Here is a 13932-nt window from a genome sequence, read left to right as displayed (position 1 = left end):
AGGAGTAACTGGGTGGTGGGGGCACACCTGCTCTCTTCCCACGAGTCCCTGGTGATGCCTCTTTGATGGTGGGGAGTGGGGAGAGGTCTATGGCAGGAGTAGAGATGTGATGACTACATCAGGGCCACTCTTAGCTAAATGGCACGAGGTAACTCCTCCCGTCCGACTGCATGAAGCTCCTTATACAGGTATCTAGCCTAGTTGACTGCATGGTGCTCCTTATACAGGTTTGAGTAGACTGCATGAAGCTCCTTATACAGGTATCTAGCCTAGTTGACCATCTGGCCTTGGTGCACACGGGCCAATGTAGTCATGATGCACATGCTAAACTTGTCCGTCTAGCATGTGGTGAGTAAAAACTACAAGGCACAGACTAGCATGATTAAATCCACTTAGGTAATGTTTTCCCACTCCACCCCATCTTTGTTCGGGTTATCTTTTTATATGCCCCTGGTCAGCTTAGGGAGGGTGTTGGTGAGCGTAACATAGAGATAGTCCAGGTTAGGGAGCTACAAGGCACCTCTGATGACCTCTATGCCGAGCTATACCCTATGTCTATGGCCTTCATTGCCCAAAACATCCCTAGTGTGTAGGTTGACATCATAGGTTTCGATGAAGTATCAACTATTATAGAGGGTCTAGCCCCCATGGCTCCAGAGTGGGCAATCTCCCCAGGCCTAGCTACTCCAACTTTGATACAACCGTGGGGTCTGCTGGCTATTTCCTTGTAGAACCATCTAGTGAAATAGAGGAGTTGGTGCTCCACTTTGTGGTTATTCTTCATTAAGGAGTGCATGGTGTGGTCATTTACCTGCTTCATCAGGGCTTCCCCTAGATGGGACAACTGTGTGTGGCAAGCATAATCCTTAAATCTATCCCCCCTATCGAGCGCTTTCTCCAAATGGAGATATGGTGGAGGACCTCCCAAGAGGAGTCTGAAGTGTCAGTCATGGTGTAAGGGTTTGAGCTGGCCAAAACAAAAAAAAAGGTTTGCAAGTTGAAGAATGTTTATACAAGCTAAAACAAGCCCCAAGGACATGGTACGAATGAATAGATACTTTTTTCAAAAATATTGGTCTTTATAGAAGTGCATTTGATGCTAACTGGTATGTACTAAAAAAGGATGGAAAATATGTGATGAGAAAGGCTTGGCTTTGAATTTGAGATGATAGAATTGGGGATCTTGCATAATTATTTGGGGATCTGGCAAGAGTCTAACAAGATCTTCATTTCTAAACAGAAGTATGCAACATAGATCTTGAAGGCATTTACTATGACAGACCGCAAGCCAATAAGTACACAGATGGAGGTAAACTCTAGGATTTATTTTGATGACACTTCACCTTTGTGTGGTGTCGGGAGGCTGGGAAAAGAAGAAATGCCTCTATAGCTACCTACCCAGTAGCCTTGGAAGACACAACAAACACAAGGGGCACCACCAGCACAATGCTGGAAACAAAAAACTCTCAAAACACCACACAGAGACCAGAGAAAAAACAGCTTCAATGGCTCACATATCTCATTATCCAGGCCTTTTATCTGTTAGCAAGGCTAAGCCACTCACATATCATCAACACAAACCCTATTGTCCATTTACAAGGGGTCACATAAATTTTACCAATTGACAAGGTTCAACCACTCTTCCTTGCACTCTCCTTTTATCACACACTCACAGCAAACAACTCACACACACTGCCCAAAACTACCTCTTGGTCTCACACCAGAGGCCTCGAAACAAGGCAGCTACCACATCTCTTTCTCTTCTCCCAGTCTCGGTGTCGTCCAGCTTCTCTACAGCTGCCAGTCTCATCTGCAACACCAGCCCGTCTGGCTCCCACTGTCCAGGCGACCACAAAACAGCAGGCTTTTCCCACAATGCACCTCACCCCTTCTGCTAGCCTTTTATATCGCCAACCCTGTGACCAGTCCTTCACACATCTCTCTCTGCTGCATATCACCAGGGCAACCCTCTTATACAAAGCTGCAACCTCTTATCTCTGCGGTTGCACGATCACCCGCCAGGCACTTTCTCCAAACATAACCTTCACTTATTTGAGAGCCTTCTCGCCAGAGAGGCGACCACCTTATTTTGTTTCTGGTTCCATCGAATCCTTAGCCAGCTCTCCACAAGGCGCCTGAGAGACCTGCAAATCTGTATAGGCCACCTTCTCTTTTGTCTGCAGTTCCCGACTCTTCCCCTTGGTTGCTCACACCAGCATCGAAGCCCTCTGCAACTCTTCGCCAGGCGGCCTCCAGCTCCGTAAGCTACTCTCTCAGGAGGCCTGCGCCTTAGCTTGTGTAGTATCACCAGCTTCCTCTTGTACTTCAAGGCGGCCAACCCTCGCTTTCTCTCCTCATCGTGGTCTCTAAAGTCTCACCAGCCCACGCTTCTTTGCGCCTGTGGCTGCACTGACCCTGTCCGCTGCTCCAGTCACCGTAGCCACCTACAAGGCCTCTACACAAGGCGGCACCCTACCACTCGGCTTGCAGTTGCTCCCACTAACATCTGTCTCTGCAGACTAACCAAACCAAGGTCCTCTACTTCACACATTCACCTTTGCGCCCTCCAGCCACCGTCAACCCACTGGCTCCTTCGGCTTCGCCCTGCTCTGTTCTCTACATGCCTGTGGCTGCACATGCCCAGAGCGGCTCTCTCTGCAGAACCTCAGCCAGCCGGTCCTTCTACGAGGCGACTCCTCTGTATTGTGTCCACGGCTGCTCACCACACGAGAAGTCCTCAGTCTCTCACCAGCCCTGCTTCTCTGCACCTGTGGCTGCAGTTAGCCACACAAAACAAAAGGCACACTTCCTGTCTTGCGCTCCCGGTTCTAAAAACGGCTCCGTTCTCCCACACGTCCCGCCGACTTCACTCCTTCGCCAACCTTCCAAAGCACTGGCTGACGGCCACGTTGATTATATCATTTTTTTATTTTTTAAGCCTATGAGATGGCCACCCAAAATGCCTTTTCACATCATGTCCAAAGTTATCTTGGCCCCTTCCAATCTTTTATTGCCCATGGCTTCCACACACACTTCAATACAACTTCGAGTGCCCGTTCATTTAAAAGGACGCGTACACATTCAGAACTATAGCAGCTGATACCACCTTCAGCGGACCACGTTCCAGATAGGCCTACAACAAGCCCAACACCAAACTGTTCACCCAGAGCATCTGGCAAGGCATCCCCAGGCAAATCTTTCCACACGCCACGCATATGTACACAAGCCGAAAATACCTTTCAGAAAAACTCCTAACATACTTTGCCAACCACCTAGCCTGCTAGAGCATTCATGCTCAGCAGCAAAACACAAAGTCCAATAGCTATCCACCAGGATCAAAAGGAAATCTCGATGCATCTACCTTCCAATCCTTCAAGCATTTTCCTCTGTCAAATAACCATTGATATATCCTGTTATGGTCTTCCACTTTCAGCAACCCCCTGGGCTCTTCATATATGGCTTCATCAATATACACTGCATTTCCTTCTCCATACCAGCTCACATGGTTTTGTGATGGAAACAACCATTCTTCACCTCTATTCCCTTCTGACACACTTGATTCCCACTCATAATCATATACTGATTTAACAAACACCTGATCTTCAACTCCCACCTCATGATCATCCAATTTGCAACCTGCATCATTGGCTTCTAACTCTCCCTCTGGACAGACTGCCAGATCAAGACTATAGCCAAACCACTCATCCATATGCTGAGCATCAACATGTGGTGTGTCCACCATATACCCATTTCCCTTCAGCCCATCAACATCAAACACAGCAACTTCATGCACTACAGACTCATCATTGTCACTTCCCTGTAGTTTCTCCAGCTTCAAGACCATTGGTGATCCTTCAAGATTCTCCACATCTTGCACAGGCATCTCTACCAAGTCCAAGCTCCCCAAACTGCCAGGCAAAGCATCCTGGTCCCCCTGACCAACAACAATAGCCTCACATGCATTCTCACTACTGACAACCGACTCATTCTCTTGGGCATGACAAGGAACACACACCTTATGATCAGCAACCGCACCTGCAAAATCTATCCTGTCATCATCCAAAGTAGCATCCAACTCATCATCAATCACACCACCACTCCCTTCCTGCACAATTGGTATGCAAGCATTTGTTACCTTCTCCAAGGAAACCAATTCCAACAGATCATCCAGTGCATTATCAAGAACACAGTCCAGCTCATCATCCACATCTTCTTCTCTTGCCCACTGCACAGCCACAGTTAAAAGCATATGCATTAATATTTTGCAACCAAAATCCTTGGACCTTTGATTACCTGGCTCATAAGCATTCACTATTGTGGAAAAATTTCCATCTTTTTCCAGCATAGCATTCCCAGACCTCATAATCCCAAATTCACCTGACTCTGGCTCCCATATGCCTGGTTGCTCAAGCATTAGTTCTTCTTCAACCGGTTCAATAAGAGAATTCCCAGAATCCAGCAAATAAGCATTGCTCTCACTCACACGATCATCCGTGACCAGCTTTCCACTTCCACTGTCCTCTTCGGAAGAGAGACTCATTTCCGAAGGTGCTTCAAGCATCATCTTTTCCTCTACTTCCTCATTGCCAACCACCTTTGGTTCTTCTTCAGGCTCAAGATTCTCCCTTGTCTCACTCCTCGTGTCAAATCCTACTAGATCCTCCATTTGCAGTCCATCTCCTTCAATCTCTTCGTCTACTTGCTCTTCCACTCCATCCTCTTCTTGCAAACCATCTTTTGTCTCTCCCCTCCTCCCCTTAGGTTCTTGAACTGGCTCTTTAAGCCAAGAGAAGCATCTGTTGACATCTAAATCCCTGCCTATGATTGGCAAAACCTTATTCTCTGCAAGACCTTTCTCTGCTTGAACTTTAGAAGCATAAATAACATCACTTAACACACCCTGACTAGTGGCAACATTATCAGAATTCTGGTAATTCTCAAAACCATAAGCCGGCATAACATCCACCGCTATAGACTTCACAGTACTCTCATTAAACTGCCCAAAATCCTTGGCGACTACCTTAGGATTTACCTGGTACATTCCCCTGCCAATTTGTTGGTACATAGTAGGTGTTTGTTGCACAAAATCAACCTGGACCATATTCACATCAAGACAACCATTCTTGACCACTTTGTCTTCCTTGATCATCCCATAATCCGCCATTTTCTTCAGCTTCCATTCTTTCTCTTTCGCAATCCTCACCGCCTCTTCATAAGTAGAAGGTTGCTTCAAGTCCACTTTTACCAACAAACTTTGCTTCAAACCTGCTATGAATTGCATCTTCTTCACAAACATGGGGGGAACTTCTGTTTCAAGAGCTAAACACCATCTTGTCCATAGTTCACTGAAAATTGTAACATAACTTGCCACACTCTGGCTTTCACCTTGCTTCAGCTGGAGCTCCTGCCAAACGTCATTGGGATCTTCTCTTCTCTGAAACTCCTTTGTAAGGGCTTCTCTCAGGTTTTCCACCATCGTCATTCCAGATGGGCTACCAATCGTTCTTTCTGCTTCAAACCTTCGAAGCCATGTACCCGTTGTGCCCTTCAAAAAGATCTGGAAGAGCCTTAAAATTTGATCCGGATTATCCACATGGTTGGTAATACATGCTACCTCCATTTGCTCCAGGAAATCCTCTACATCCTCATTCTTATCACCGCGAAATTCAGGATAAGCAAATGCCATGGTTGCAACCTGTAAACTGAAGGAACCTGAAGAAAGATCCTCAGTGGGGGCACCAGAAAACTGTCGGGAGGCTGGGAAAAGAAGAAATTCCTCTACAGCTACCTACCCAGCAGCCTTGGAAGACACAACAAACACAAGGGGCACCACCAGCACAATGCTGGAAACAAAAAACTCTCAAAACACCACACAGAGACCAGAGAAAAAACAGCTTCAATGGCTCACATATCTCATTATCCAGGCCTTTTATCTGTTAGCAAGGCTAAGCCACTCACATATCATCAACACAAACCCTATTGTCCATTTACAAGGGGTAACATAAATTTTACCAATTGACAAGGTTCAACCACTCTTCCTCGCACTCTCCTTTTATCACACACTCACAGCAAACAACTCACACACACTGCCCAAAACTTCCTCTTGGTCTCACACCAGAGGCCTCGAAACAAGGCAGATACCACATCTCTTTCTCTGCTCCCAGTCTCGGTGTCGTCCAGCTTCTCTACACCTACCAGTCTCATTTGCACCACCAGCCCGTCTGGCTCTCCCACTATCCAGCCGACCACAAGGCAGCAGGCTTTTCCCACAATGCACCTCACCCCTTCTGCTAGCCTTTTATATCGCCAACCCTGTGACCAGTCCTTCGCACACATCTCTCTACTGCTATTTCCTTAAATTGAATTATGCATAAATAGATGCGTAAAGAATCTTTATATAAAAAATTAGAATCCTCTTAAATTCTACGTTTAAATTCTGTGAATAAAAGTGATGAGAATATGAGGTGAATAGATGTGATGAGATAAGATGTGAATCAGATAGATGAAAGGATGAATGTGGATGTATGTGAAAGAATGTGATGTGAATTAGATAGATGTGAATGAATGGATGGATGTGATGTGAATAGAAGTGATGAGAATATGAGGTGAATAGATGTGATGAGATAATAAGACGTGAATCAGATAGAAGATGATTGGATGGATGGGTGCGATGTGAATAGATGTGATAAGATAAGATGTGAATTAGATAGAAGATGATTGGATGGATGGGTGCGATGTGAATAGAGGTGATGAGATGTGAGGTGAATAGATGTGATGAGATAAGATGTGAATCAAATAGATGAAGGATAGATGTGATGTGAATAGAAGTGATGAGAATATGAGGTGAATAGATGTGATGAGATGTGGTGGGAATTAGATAGACAAGAATAATGGATGGATGGATGGATGTGATGTAAAGTGATGAGAATATGAGGTGAATAGATGTGAATATGAGGTGAATAGATGTGATGAGATGTGATGTGAATCAGATAGATATGAATGAATGGATGAGATGTCATGTCATGTGAATCAGAATGTAAATGAATGATATGGGATATGAGTGGATGATATGTGATGAAAATGAATGTAAATGTATAAGTGAAGAATGGATGTAGATGTATGTGAAAGAAATGGATGTGGATGTAGTGAAAGAATGGATGTGGATGTATGCAAAAGGATGGATGTGGATGTATGTGAAAGGATGGATGTGGATGTATGGGAAAGGATGAATGTGGATGTATGCGAATGGATGGATGTGGATGTATGTGAAAGGATGGATGTGAAAGAATGTGATGTGAAATGGGATGTGAATGAATGATATAGGATGGATGTGGATGTATGTGAAAGAATGTGGTGTGAATTGGGATGTGAATGAATGAGATATAGGATGTGAATGATGTGATGTGATGTGAATCGGGATGTGAATGAATGAGATGTAATGTGAAATGGATGTGATAAGATGCGATGTAAACTGGATATATGTTAATGAATGTGATGTGATAAGACGTATGGGTAAATGCGAGTGGATGATATCTGATGAGGTTAATTGAGGAAAGAAGTGTTGAGATGGAAAATGCTGTGATTGGATAAGAATGGGAATGCATATGAAATGAATGTGGATTAAGTAATATAGATTGATGTGGAAAGACGAGAGTTTGTTATAGAAATTGTATTTATGACCTATTTTTAAATGACTCTTTTATGTCAAGAATGTTGGGGAAGCATTTTGACCAACTTGTGAATGAAGTCATGGGAGACCTAGCTGATAAAGTTCTAAACAACTGATGGAGAGTCAACGGAGGACGTCTCACGTAGCAAGGTCGACCGAGGTCTTGACCAGCCTCGGCTCAATTGAAATGGTTAGCTTCCAATACGGTGGATGAGGGACCAAGGAAGCGGCCTATGAGTGAAGCGCTAGGTGACCTGCAAAGGATCCTAGAGGGTGCTGACCATACGGTGCTCGGGCTCTCGGTCGCGGAAGATACCCACACATACGTTGCTGAAGATATTGGACTAAGGAATAAGAGTTGTTTTCTTAATTCGGGCATGGATCTGGTTGATTGACCTTGCTAGTCCTCAACGGATGAGTCCATGGCTCTTTTATATGGATCTGTTGGTTGATCTTGCTTATCTTCAATGGAGATTCCATCTGGATATTCTTATGTGATTATATTGCCGGGTGCTATGAGCTAGGAACTATCGAAAAGGCCCCTGAGTGGACACGTGGTGAGCATTCTGGTTGCCAATGATGTCGTAAGTACACCGATGAAGGAATGATTGGAAATAAAGATTCAACCAGAGATTTTGAGGATTATGTTCAATGACACAATGGTTTCATTAAATGATTGTTTTTAAAGATAGCTGATGCTGAGAAAAAGGTAATTTCATATTGGGTGTGTAAGTGGTGTGACTAGTTTTAAGTTTGCATGAATATCCGGCTAGGGGGCCTGGGAACTCTTTTCCCTGGTACGGGGACAAAACGTAACCAAACTCTTAATTGGATCCCATCACTACAGTGGTTGGTGGGCGGTTGGCTAACCCACGGGACTGGATGGGGTTAGGCTGGACTGATGGATCCCTAAATTGATATTCAATTCTGTTATGCTACGATAGATGAAGTAAATCCGGGACAAAAATTGTTCTATGGAAAAGAATCAATGGCTGTGCCTCTCAATGAGGAAAAAAGTGTTGGTCTCTATGATCCAAGTGCAATCTTTTTCCTGATCTAACTATGGGACTTACGGGTTTAGTCAGATCAATTCAGTTAATTAAGGCTTTTGACTACGTTAGAGAAAAACTTTTCTTGGAGGAATCGTCCGTGCTTTCCAGGCCAGGGAAGTTTTTTCGGGTTCGATTTTGGAAGAGTCGATGGATTAGTCTCTTGTCCGGATATCCGTGCCCCAAGTGTGGGACCCTCCCTCGCGCAAGAAGTGCTACTTCCGCTGCTAGCACCCTTGAATTCATTGTGCCATGGGGACAGGCATCTTACAGCTCGTATCAAAGCAAATTGCCTAAAGTGGATCAACCGAGAAGCCAAAAATGTCATAAATTTATGAAGTAGCAGTAAAAGGTTGGAATTGTGTGATGAAACTCATACAAATTTCATAATAAAATTCCTAAATTGATAATTGGGTCTTCATATGGAAGTACTGTAATTATAAGGAATCCGTGACTTGCTTGAGGCCTAGACATGATGGTATTTACCTTACAGTTCCAAGGGCCGTGACTACCCGTATATACCAAGGGTATAACTGCAGCTCTTTACTAGCAGTATATACGAGTAAATCTAAGATCTTGAAATTATAAGCAAAAATGCTATCCAGATGATGAATTCGAATGTGGTTCATATGATTTTAAAATTCTGGTTGAGAACTGATGAATTGATTTGGATTTGGATTGAAAAATGATGATTCCTGAATTTTTGTTGAAGTGTAATAAGCTAAGCAAAACCACAATGAGGATGAATGGGACGAGTCCTTATGTTGATGTTCGTAACTGGAATGAGGATAATGACTTCAGCAAATCAGTATGAGATTAGTGGATTGTGTTGACAGATCGCTATTGTTAATACTTGACCCAGTGGATCAAGTTAAGGAATATCAAAATAAAAATTTGTATAACTGAAAATTCCCATGGAGGAGTGTTCAGATAGAAAGTTTGGTCTAATGGACTATTATTGTGATGATAAGGATTTAAATGATATGATCTGAGTGAATTGTTATCTGATGTGATGAGTTCTATATGAAGGATCTTTATCCTAGGATTCTATTGGGTTCACCAAACTATAAGAAACCCCAGAATCAGTCAAATCTTAAGGGAAAGAGTTATCCCGGGTTCACCAAACTATAAGAAACCCCAGAATCAGTCAAATCTTAAGGAAAAGAGTTGTCCTCTAATTTTGCGAGATGAGGACATCTCGCATTTTTTAGGTGGGGTAGGATGTAAGATTCCTCCCTCTAGCTTTTGAGGTGTGTAGATGTAAGAACCTCTCCTTTTGATCTTACAATTATTCTCCTCTCTGAAATAAAAGAAATACAAGTTTTGCCCTGTTTTTAGCCTAGAGAGAGAAAATATCTAGAGGGAGGTAATCCAAAATTGAGATATTTTTGGATATAAAAAATTTCCTCCTAGTGTCTAAAACGGTTTCCCCTAAAACAGATATTCAAAAAGAACTTTCCAGTGAGCAATTGGAATAAATTAAAAATAGGTAAAAAGGACCTTAGCCTCAGAGTCCAAATTTTTTAAAATTTTTGAATTAAGGTTCCTATGGACCAATAAGATTAATCCAAATTTAGGGAGGAGATAAATTGAAGAATAAAAAGAAAATCCCCCAAAAATGAGTAAATACTCACATAAGATGAAGAGTTGACTAAGGACAAGGTTATTAGTTAAAAAAGAAGAGATATTTAGAAGAAATGATGCATTTTTGACACCTCAGTGTGTCTGGGGGAATTCCCCTCATGAAGGAGGCGCCTATTTCACATTTGTGGATGAGTTTTAAACTCACAAATAATGAGATATTTTCATCTCTCCTCTCTCCTGTTTCAACTAGATCCAAAAAGTGAGCTAAATTGACCCAAAAATGGTCAGAAATTGACCAAACTGATTTGGAAAATTCTAGAATCAGTCTACTTGGTTAAAGGCTCATTTTTTCCTATAAATAGAAGCCTCCTCCTTTGTAAAAGATTATTAGTGTAGGATGGATGTGATGTGAATAGAAGTGATGAGAATATGAGGTGAATAGATGTGATGAGATGTGGTGGGAATTAGATAGACGAGAAGAATGGATGGATGGATGTGATGTGAATAGAAGTGATGAGAATATGAGGTGAATAGATGTGATGAGATGTGATGTGAATTAGATAAATGTGAATGAATCGATGAGATGTGATGTCATGTGAATCAGAATGTAAATGAATGATATGGGATATGAGTGGATGATATGTGATGAAAATGAATGTAAATGTATAAGTGAAGAATGGATGTAGATGTATGTGAAAGAATGGATGTGGATGTATGCAAAAGGATGGATGTGGATGTATGCGAAAGGATGGATGTGGATGTATATGAAAGGATGGATGTGGATATATGTGAAAGAATGGATGTGGATGTATGTGGATGTATGAGAAAGGATGGATGTGGATGTATGTGAAAGAATGGAGGTGGATGTATAAGAATAGATGTGGATGTATGTGAAAGGATGGATGTGGATGTATGTGAAAAAATGTGATGTGAATTAGGATGTGAATGAATGATATAGGATGTGAATGAGGGTGGTTGCAAGATGAGGGTACTCACTTTCGTTCACTCTCTCTAAAATTGGGACATCCATGCATCTCGGGCGGAGTACCTCGATCGTGATAGTGCCGCGAATCAAAAGACGACACGTGCCTCCCGAGCCTAAATCGACATATCTTGATCGAGATGCCAACTAATGCCACGCTAGCAGGTCCGGGTTTCTAGGCATCATCCATGTCACCAATACATGTCACCGCCACCACAATATCTCGATCGAGATATCTATGCCACTCGGATCCACATCAGGGCCACGCTGTATCCCCGTAGGCATATTTGACTAGCACATCTCCATCGTCCACGTATCTCGAACGAGAAATTTACATCCAATCGCGACCATTCATTGTTCGAGGTAATCGGATACAATCTCCACCGTCCCCATATCTCGATCGAGATACTGAGTTCAAATCTCAGCCGTCCAAATATCTCGATCGAGATACAGAGATTCAATCTGCACCGTCCGAATATCTCAATCGAGATACGTAGATGCAATATCCACCGTCCAATTATCTCGATCGAGATACGGAAATGCAATCTATACCGTCCATTCACGTACGCTGGAAGATGTGATCTCGGCCATTTAAATATCTCGATCGAGGTATATAATGAATCTTGACCGTCGAGATACCTTGTCGTGGTAATGCCTTTAAATCGTGGCCGTCCATTTACCTCGAACGAGATAGTAATATCAAATCTCAGCCGTCGATCCTTCCCCAACCCTAGAATTAGGTGTGTATCTTGGCTGTATGTTGCACTAACCCTAATATCCAGAGCGTTAATCTTGCAAACCCTAAATTGCATGATGTTACCGAACCTCAATCGAGGTTATAAAACCGGAAAACTTTTTTTTTTGGCCTCATTTTCACAAGTCGTTTTCACTCTCTTGCTCTCTTGATTTGGATTAGTATTAGTGAGCCCATTAGCTTTGTTTTTAGCTTCATTAGTGCTACTTAGCACTAAGCATTAGACCCTTCACATTAGACCCTTCACATTGGACCCTTCACATTTGGCTTAGGTTTTAGCATGGAGGGCCACGAGGAGGGCCGCTCATCTATTGCGGACCTCATCGCGGAGATAGACCGCGAGCTAGAGGCTATCCGTAGGAGTGCTAGAGACACTCCGTCTACATTACATATCGTGGCAGACTTGGAGGCGATGCTTGCGTCCCTTCGTAGCCTTCACGATATTGTTTATGTAGATGAGTGGATAGCCCACCATCGCGCTGCTCCTGTGTCACATGGCCTGACATATCGTCAGGTCTGTGATCTTGCTCCTATTAGGGATGGGGCTTTCCTAGATCTTTTCCTCGATAGTCGTGGGATGAGGCCCGGGGCGGGCAAGCCCCTCACTATTTCGCGGTGTTCGCATCCTCGTATGGCGGCACATATCTATAGTCGATATGTTGCCGCATATGGGAGGATGCTGAACAATCGCCAGATTCCCATATACTTCGCAAAGCAGTTATATGCGGAGTTTGTCTTAGGGGAGGAGGTCGATTACACCAGCCATCGTCCGGGTGGTGGTGCTGGCCGAGGCCGTCTCCAGGACCAGGGTAGGCGGCCTCCACCAGCCCTTCGTGTAGCACCTACCACAGATCCTTCATTTGTGCCATTGTCGACAGTAGAGGCTCTTGGCACGCTAGTCGGCATTGATGTACGGAGTACCACGGAGAGCATCCAGCACATGGTGCGCCTATTCTCACGATCTATACCGACGACAGATGTGGAGGTATTTACATATATATTACGTCTTAAGTTTTTTTGGTCATTTATCTTCATGTTTATATGTACTTTTCTATATTTTTACATGAGCAGCATGGTTGATTGTGTCACGCAGGTTCCCACACCTACCACTCAGAGGCTCACTCAAGAGTTGGTAGAGGCGAGGAGCGGAGATTGACCGCCTCCGAGCTGCATTACAGATGGCAGAGGCAGCTACTGCAGAGGCACAGCATCTGAGAGAGTCTGACATCCAGCAGGTAGGTTTCTCTTGCACGTAAAAGAGTTATAATTAAGGTCCTAAGTTACAAATTTCTTTAAGTAATACCTAATGAGAGACTAATCAAATATTTTAATGCTTTACTTTTTTGCGTAGACTCGGACCGAGGTAGAGAGCTCCAGAGCTGAGGCACAGCATCATCAGATTATGGAGCAGATTACCCAGCACAGGGCAGAGCAGCTGATGCTGCATGTTCGAGAGTATCGTAGATCATCGGACGTGGCAGTGCCTTACCTACCATTATATCCACGGCCTGTCACACAGAGGTTTTTCGACGACCTCTCCCGCAGGATGCACCACCCTTCCTACGTGATGCGTGCTGCTGTTTATGTATCGAGGACATTGATAGTACAGGAGGATATGCCCTAGGATGTGGACATATTTTCCACTTGTCTTGCATCACCCAGGAGCTCGTCCGGTTCGCAGCATGCCCATCCTGCCGTGCACGCGTCGACCTAGCGACGTACAGGGTATTGGGCATCGATGATCTTCACCCAGGCCTTGTATGAGTAGATGCCAGGACTGGCAGGCCTGTCGACTTTACATCAGCTATGGACTTGGGACTCGACGCCTTCGACGATAAAGCCCAGAAGCCTGAGGTGCCTCCTGAGATAGAGTGGAGCTCACATGAGTTCGACG

The sequence above is a fragment of the Cibotium barometz genome, chromosome 33 (assembly GCF_041138505.1).
Source record: "Cibotium barometz isolate CiBa-2024 chromosome 33, ASM4113850v1, whole genome shotgun sequence".
NCBI classification, from domain to species: Eukaryota; Viridiplantae; Streptophyta; class Polypodiopsida; order Cyatheales; family Cibotiaceae; genus Cibotium; species Cibotium barometz.
Note: the sequence above shows the minus strand (reverse complement) of the source record.